General features: G+C 39.4%; 1 protein-coding gene across 16 annotated transcripts in view; it reads right to left on the bottom strand.

Moving 5' to 3' along the window:
• Positions 1-357: 357 nt before the first annotated feature.
• Positions 358-8,450, bottom strand: part of LOC108528181 (uncharacterized) — a 172,121-nt gene continuing 164,028 nt past the window's right edge. For 9 of the 16 annotated variants that reach the window (XR_001885052.1, XR_001885050.1, XR_001885048.1 and 6 more), the window contains 2 exons: positions 2,925-3,016; positions 358-1,265 (listed from right to left, as the gene is read on the bottom strand). The gene's annotated coding sequence lies outside the window, so the exon portion shown is untranslated. The remainder of the gene's footprint in view (positions 1,266-2,924; positions 3,017-8,450) is intronic. The other 7 variants (XR_001885058.1, XR_001885056.1, XR_001885057.1 and 4 more) reach the window with 3 other exon arrangements.

Below are 8,450 nucleotides of genomic sequence, written 5' to 3'. Positions count from 1 at the left end.
ACCGCATGTTCTCACTCATAGGTGGGAACTGAACAATGAGATCACTTGGACTCGGGAAGGGGAACATCACACACTGGGGCCTATCATGGGGAGGGGGGAAGGGGGAGGGATTGCACTGGGAGTTATACCTGATGTAAATGACGAGTTGATGGGTGCTGACGAGTTGATGGGTGCAGCACACCAACATGGCACAAGTACACATATGTAACAAACCTGCACGTTATGCACATGTATCCTAGAACTTAAAGTATAATAATAATAATAAATAAATAAATAAAATAAAATGTACTGAGTTGCCATGTTAGGAGTTTTTTGAGTTTTGTTTTGTTTTTTATTAAATTTATAAAACACAGGATATACTTTTCCATTTATTTATTTATTTTCTTGGGGATACACCTAATTAACAGCAGAAGAAAAACAATGTACCCTGAAACTAACTGTAAATTTACTGAAGGCAGGCTTTGTCTCCCTCATTTTCTTCCCCTATTTTGTGCAGTGGTTCACACATAGTAAGTACTCAATTAAGTTGAAAAGTAATGCATGTTTCAATTCACATTAATTTGGAGGGGTTGGACTGATTTAAGGAGCAGCTGAGATGAAAAAGCTAGCTTCAATCTTTTCTGATTTCTGGCTAGCGAGGCACACCATCTTGAAAACTTCCTCTGCTGAACCTTGCGTAACTGCTGTCCACTGTGGCATTCTTAATGTCTTGATTTGTTTCCATTTTTGCTGAAGGTAATGAGATGGTTCTCCAGTGGTTATCTTTCCAACAAGAAAACATGCAGGGTGATTTGAAGCTGGTACTCAGTGGCTATCTGTCCCAGTCCTAGAGGCAGTGTATCTGTGGACAAATTGAAACCAATTATTAATCCAGGCCTTTCTAAGAACACTTTTCAGAAGTACAAACGTTAGCCTTTCACTGATGACTAAAATGTTATTTCACTCAACATTTCAAAAATACAACCAGGATCTCTTATGGTGGTTGTCTAAAGCTTTATCTCCCTACTTTAAATAATGACTTTGAAATCCATCTCACCCCCAGGCACAGATCCAAGCCTAAGGAAATCAGAAATATCACATACCTGCATATTTGGAAAAGAAAGTTTCCCTACCAGGAAAGGATTCCGCATTTTCATTCCTTGCCCTTATAAGCAGGAAAAGCCCCATTCGAGGTCCCTTTGTGAATAGTAAAGTCCTTGCCTGTGTCCCATCCTGTGGCACCATATGGATGGCTGGGAAATAACAGTTGCAGATAGAGAAGTGTGCTGTGAAGCAATCGGACAGGCAGAAGCACATTTTCTTCAGCAAAGGCTCTGAACTAGCCAGGTGAGTCAAAGACAGAGGCACACACGAACACTTCAAATATCAGCTAGGTAGCAAAGACCCCACGAGGGCAGCATGGAAGGATCCAGTCACACCTTGTGTATTTGTTACACCATCATGGACCAGAAAAGACAGGCATCTTTACAAGAAACATTTCCATTCATTCACATGCTCAAGGGCTGCTGTCTCTCTGAACTGTCTTACTGCAGACCCTGCCTCCACCACCCCTCCTTACTCAGGTCCTCTTCTCCTCAGCCTGGAATAAGATAGCCTCCTAGCTAGGCCTAGGTCTCCTCTGCCATAGTCTCAACTCCTTCCAAGCAATGCTATCTCCTCTGGTCCTCCACCTCAGCCGTTCATTCCAGGCTCCCTCTGAGCTTGGGCCCCTGACGTCTCCACTTAAAAGGCTCAGCACTACTATGACCTTCAACCCATCCTCATCAGAGCAGGCCATAGAGAAAAACTTCAGCCCAGAAGATAGTGAGACTGGAATTCTATATTTGATCATGAATGCATTCAGTTGCACTGACTTTACTCTACATTGCTTCTTCATTTCTCCCTGTTTTCCTAGCTCCAAACATGTTGGCTCAATCCTCAGAGCTGGTGTCTGCCCTGACTGGATTTTCTGTTTCCTACAATGCTTTATGCCTTGCCCTGAACCTAAATCTACTTGACTAGGGCCCTGATAAAACCCTTCTCTAGATTCCATTCTAGGCCCCCAGCTGTGGGCTGGGATCCAGCTGTGATTAGATTGCCTCCTTCCATGATACCACCACTCGTGACTCTAAATCTCACCTGTTATCTACAATTCTAGTGGCCCAAACCTCCTGCTAAATTAAATCTCCTCAGGTACCAACACCTTCCCTGAACCAATCCCCAAATCACCACATCCACTTGGTCACTAAGGATTGGACTGCTGGCTCATCCTAGTGAAACCAGGTTCCCAGTCCCTAATATACCTAATCTTGGCTTCCTCCTGTTCCCTGGAAACCTATGCTGCTGAGACCCTTCATAGGAACTTCCTCGCCCAGCCTAGACAAATTATAGCACTATGGGGGGTGTGTGTGTGTGTGTGTGTGTGTGTGTGTGTGTGTGTATGAATGATCATATGTATGTGTGTATATATGTGTATATGTGTATATGTATATATAGATGTATATATTTATATTTATATATATGTATATATATACACACACTTATATATACACACACACATACATATCATCATTCAGTCATTTATTAATGTATTCTTACCTCACTCCATTAAAAATGGCCTCTCCTATGGCCTAACCCCTGCCTGATTTTTGACATCTTCCACTTTCTTATTTCACTTTATTTCCTAGTCTCCAACATGAAGTTTCTGCTTCAAGCACACAGGTCTACTGACCTCTAAGCTCATTCTGAATCTTTGTTCACATCTGCTTTTCTGCCTTCTTAATTGGCTCCTTTTCATCCCTTGGCCTGGCACTTATGACACAATCTAAAAAGTCTTCCCCAAGAAACAAATCTACATGAATTTATCCCTTATCTGTACTCCTTCAGAATAATCAATATCATACAGTTTAGTACTTGATTTTCATTAAATGTTTGGAATACATTACCTTCCCCAAAAGACTGCTAGTCCTTTGGGAACTGGGATAAAGGTCATGTCTTGTACTTGTTATGCTTTCTCCAAAGTGCCTGGTGCTGATCTCTAGAAGGAAAAGGAGGAAAGTTCCATCCCATCTTCTCCTTACCCCTACCCAAGCCCATCCCCAAGGAGGAAAAGACACAAAGTGACTGAATCAAGTTACCCAACTCAGTTAAACTTTTGTAAGTGAGAGAAGTTTTCAGTGTACTGGGAGAAAAAGTTAAAGCTTTAACTTCTGTTGGCTCTCTCATCTCTCCGGGGTTCATCTCTTTAAGGTTCTCACTCTCTTTGGATTGCTTCTTTCTACTTCCACATTGCTGGTGTGATAAAACTGGACTGAAACTGCCTCTGAGCTGAGCTCGTCAGAGACTGCATTAGGTTTGGGGTAGGGCGGCCAGGGCCCAAGTAGGCTAAGAATATATGTGTATGTATTAAATACTTGAGGTGCAGCCTGTGCTCATCTCCTCCAAGTACCTGTGGCCACAAGAAACACTTGAGCAAGGATCTGAATGCAATTAGAATCTAAGTGTCTTTTAATAAAACTTACTGATTTTCTAAAGTAAATGTCTAAACTGCATCAGAAGAGACCAAGAATTCTGAGAAACTTTGAAGTTCTGAGTCAGTGTTATTTATGATTCATATAATAGAGTACATCTCTCATTCAAAACTTTAATTGTATTTTTATAAAGGCATTTCTCTAAGAACACACTTCTTACAACATAGATCTCTGAGTCTGAGATCTTTTTGAGTTAGGATGCAGGCACGACAAATCCTAGGGGTTTTGTAAGCCTTCCTGCCAAAGAAGTAAAAGCCAGTGGACTTTTACTATAAAATGTTTCACTGGCTCTTGCAGATGACCACAGTCTGCCATAGAATCATTTAATATTCATGACACTTCACATATTTTGAATATTTAAATATATCATATGCACACTATATACATATACACATAAAAGAATTACTTACTTGAAAAGAATTGCATAATGAATTTAGGCATATCCCAAAGTCCTATGATCTTTCATCACTTGGAAAAGTCTGTGGTGAAAACTCCACTTTGAAACAATGTTTTTGTTAGTATGTGACTCAGAATGACAACTGTCCCCTAATACCCACTGTCCACTTCTTTTTATTGATAGAATCCTTGAATTTTAAGGGATGAATGGCCACAAAAACTGTATTTTCAGGCCCTCCTGGTAGCTAGGTATGGTGGATGTGATGTGAGTAGAAACTAGGAATATCTTTGATTTAAACCCTTAGTACTAATATATGTGGCTCAGTCACTTCTGTGGCTGAGGTGAGAACATGCTTGTAGAAGAGAAGTCTGTGGCTTGGTGAGTGTGCATGGCCAGCAGTCTCCGATCTGTGTAGGTATTAATGTGTCAGGGCTGAGTGTTCCAGGATTTCTCTAGAGGCTGTCACGGGCTCCTGAACCAGTTATCATTTCTGTCTTGCCAGTATATCAGGGTTGGAGAAGTCCAAGCCTTAGGACCCAGTTTCCTTTCTACCTGGTGTTTTCCTGCCAGAATACCATGGGCTGTAACTTGCCTTGAGTTGGAAGCAGTTTGCATGTACACTTGTAAATTTATTCATCCTTTTAACTTATATAAGGATTTTTTATACACATTTCTCAATTATTTAAGCAATGACAACAAATTTTGGTTTTCTTTTGCTATGTGAGAACATTAGGCCCCAGCAACATGCTACTGTGTAAGGAAAAATAAACTGTTGCAGTTAAAACAACAGAAAAAAACTTAAGAGTACCACCTCCAAGGAGTGCCCTTAAAGAGAACACTTATGCATCTTCAGACATATTAATGAGGCCAATATCCAGGGGTAGCAGAGGTATCAGATAGAAGTGTACATCTCCCTGACCCAGCAGTCTAAACATAAGCGATCCAGCGCTGCTACACCAGCCTTGCTGTGTCAAGGAGCTCCTTCTTTCTTGTTTAAGCCACTATACTTTGGTACCTCTCAACAAGAATATAGGTTAGGTTGCTGTAACAAATACAGCTCTGCCACTTTATAGCTGACCTATCTTAGACAAATTACTTAAACTCTATATTATTTTATCTGTATCTACTTCACAGAGTTGTTGTCAGCAACATTAGACTATGTCTTTTTGGGGGGATGTGGGCTGGGGGTCTCATATCCCTGGCTTCTAGCACAGTACCTGAATATAGTAAGCATTCAATAAATACTACGCTATTATTGCTGATCTTACTCATACGCCAGATCTAAACAAATAATGCCAGACCTTAACAACTCACCATTCAGTATTTCCAATAAAGATCTGATATAATACAAATAATCAACATGGTGTGCATTAGAATGATCACTTTCTGACCCAAATCTTAGAAAACATGGTTTGACAAAAGATATTTTCTGACTTGTGAATTTATTTTTATGAAAACTCTTATATGTAGAACCGCTGATCATCAAATTAATGAACTGACTTAACTTTTTTAAATGGATCCACTTGAATTGGGCAGTCCTGGAAAGTCAAAGGCACATTGCCCCAAGAGTACTGGTTCTGTCCCTGCCAGTTATTATTGCAAGCTTCCACTGTTCATGCATATACTGCAGAAAAGCCTGATTTTTATAACACGTTTATGATTGTGAACTTGTAATAGTACAGAATCTCAAAAAGAATAATTCTTCTGTTTTCTCAAAGGAAGATGGGCCCCTTTTTTTGCTTCTACAAAAATAGCATGGATGAGAGTTTTCAGGAAAACACATTTCTCTTATTGAAGAGCACTTAATAAACACACACCTGACTGCTTTCATTTCACCACAAGTGGTGCCCATTTGCCAGTCATCAAAGTAATTCAGTCTGCTCTGTTGAAGTGATGGATTCTACAAACTGTGTAAGGCTGTCATTAAGGAGAGGATAGATTATCGTCTCTATGCAGGACATTACAGTACTTACATTTCTCACCCACATAGCTTATGAAACACAGGGGAAATAAGAAGATGAAAATAAAGTTAAACATGGACTTAATGCCTTTCTCTCCCAATGAATGGAACGAGCTGGTCACTAGTCCACACTTTTTACTACTTATATATAAAGTTCCATTTCCTTCTAGTTAATATAAAAAGCTTTGATAAAGGACACAGACTATGCACAAAATTCATTACACAGTAATTTAAGTCTAACTTGCCTTTGTGCCTCTACTTTTAAAATAGTACTCTTTCTTTTTCCACCCTATTTATACAGCCATTTTGCTTCTCTATAATTTTAACTTACCTGCTTAAAATTCTCATATAGTACAGAGATTATATCTAGAGTAAAATTCATTAATTTGGGTGAACTGAAAAAGACAAGCCTGAATGAATGAAAAGTCCAAAGTATGGACAGTTATCAAAAACAGCATGATAACAGCAACAGCTGACATTTGAGAGTTTATTACGTGAAAATCACTGGGCTTTTTACCTTACATTATCTCATTTAGTCCTCAAAACAGTCCTGGAGCAGGTATTATCATACCATTTTTACAAATTGGAAAACAGACTTTAAGAGATGTTAACTTTCCTAGGACCACACAGCTACTAAGTGGTAGAACTCCTTCCAAAGTTGCAGTTGTCTGACTCCAAAGCTGGTGCTCTTTACAACCACACCAAACTGCTAGGATTTTTTCTTCAATCAATAATAATAATAATAAAAGTAATATCTCAGAGGAGGGTAACAAAACTCTAAAGTGCCAAGGAACCCTGGTTTAGTAAAAAAAAAAAAAAAAAAAAAAAAAAAAAAAAAAAGTATTTAAAATTAGCTCACCACTTATTTTAGGTAATATTTACCTGCCATTTATGAAGTAACTACTTCACACAAGGCATTTCTATACATTAAAACTGACCCTTACAACAACCTCCTAAAGTAGATAACTATCTCCATTTTACAGATGGAGGAAAATACTCAGTGAAGCTAAGGTCACATAGCTAGTAAGTGGCCTAGTCTTTGCACTATGCCACACTACTTCGTTATCTGTCTTATAAGGTCTTTCTTTAAAGTGCTGAAGAAGTCTGCTTTTTAAAGGAATAGCGCCATCCCCTGCAATTTTATTTATACTATTTATTAGCTCAGCAAAGTTTTAGTTCAGAGACAATGCAAAGGTAAACTTTAACCCAGGCCTTGACTTCATTTTCATAAATTCCAAATTTAGTGAGGTCCATGTTAATGGGTTTTACTGTATATGGAAAAGAGTTTAATAGTCACTTAGCACTGCTCTATCCATTAATAAATCTAAAAAGCCACACAAAGGTGAAGGAAGAACAGTGACCTCAAAACTAAAACAGATAAAGAGCACCTATAATTTGTACTCCAGCAAAAAAAAGTCAGAATATAAAACTGGCAATACATAACAAATTCAATCTTACAAGTTTAAATGCTCATTCATCAATTAAAGAAAACTAACTTCATCAGATGCTCATATTAAGGAATATAGCCATAGCAATTCAGCAATCATAATTAAAAGTTCATTTCAAATCTCTTTGGTGTGCAGTGAAATGATCTAACAGTGAGGCTGCCTGGTTCTTTTCACGGTGTTGTGTAAATGTGCACAGTATGTGGTCATTCCTAGCTGTTGAACATGTTCATCTTTGCTACTCATGCTGCACTTGTTTCTGATGCAGATATGCTTCTGTGTACACACTGAGTGAGAAACATGTACAAGATAAGACAGTGAATAAAGCACATGTCTGCAGCACTGCTCCCACCACACCTACAGCCAGTTCCATAATATACAGGGGATTTTTTTTTTTTTTCCCTTGTAGGTCATCACCATACTGAAAATATTCTAAATAAATCCTATAGGCTTCAGAGGGGGCCACCTGAAGCACTTAGAATCCCACAACTCTGTCAAGTTGTATCACGTTTTTTTCCTTTTATTTTCTTTTCTTTAGGCCAGCTTGTGAAAGAACTGCCACATGCCTCTCTGCAAGGGAAACAGCCTTGGGACATAAGCAAAACAATCCAGGTAAAGGATAACCAACTATTCTTTAGGCCTGATGCACTGTGGAATCGGTGGCAGAAGCAGATTTCAGGTCCCTTGTAGTCTGGCCAGACTCTCAATAGGTCACCTACTTACTGGTGACTGACAGCCAAGGCCTAAAGGGGGCCAGCTTGCCAAGGACTATCTTGAGGTTTGCAGTCTTGGTCACCCAGAGTGAACTAATCTCTCGTAGCTATTCTCTATAAAGTACAAAAGAATAAACTTCCCATCTGTAATCCCAGCACTTTGGGAGGCCAAGGCAGGCAGATCACAAGGTCAGGAGATCGAAACCATGCTGGCCAACATGGTGAAAACCCGTCTCTACTAAAAATACAAAAATTAGCTGGATGTGGTGGCACACACCTGTAGTCTCAGCTACTTGGGAGGCTGAAGCAGAGAATCGCTTGAACCCAGGAAGCAGAGGTTGCAGTGAGCCGAGATTGCACCACTGCAGTCCAGCCTGGCAAAAGAGTGAGACTCCGTCTCATAAAAATAAATAAATAAATAAATAA

Source organism: Rhinopithecus bieti, unplaced genomic scaffold, assembly GCF_001698545.2.
Source record: "Rhinopithecus bieti isolate Rb0 unplaced genomic scaffold, ASM169854v2 scaffold_5026, whole genome shotgun sequence".
In the NCBI taxonomy this organism is placed as follows: domain Eukaryota; kingdom Metazoa; phylum Chordata; class Mammalia; order Primates; family Cercopithecidae; genus Rhinopithecus; species Rhinopithecus bieti.
This window is presented reverse-complemented; position numbering and strand designations above follow the sequence as displayed.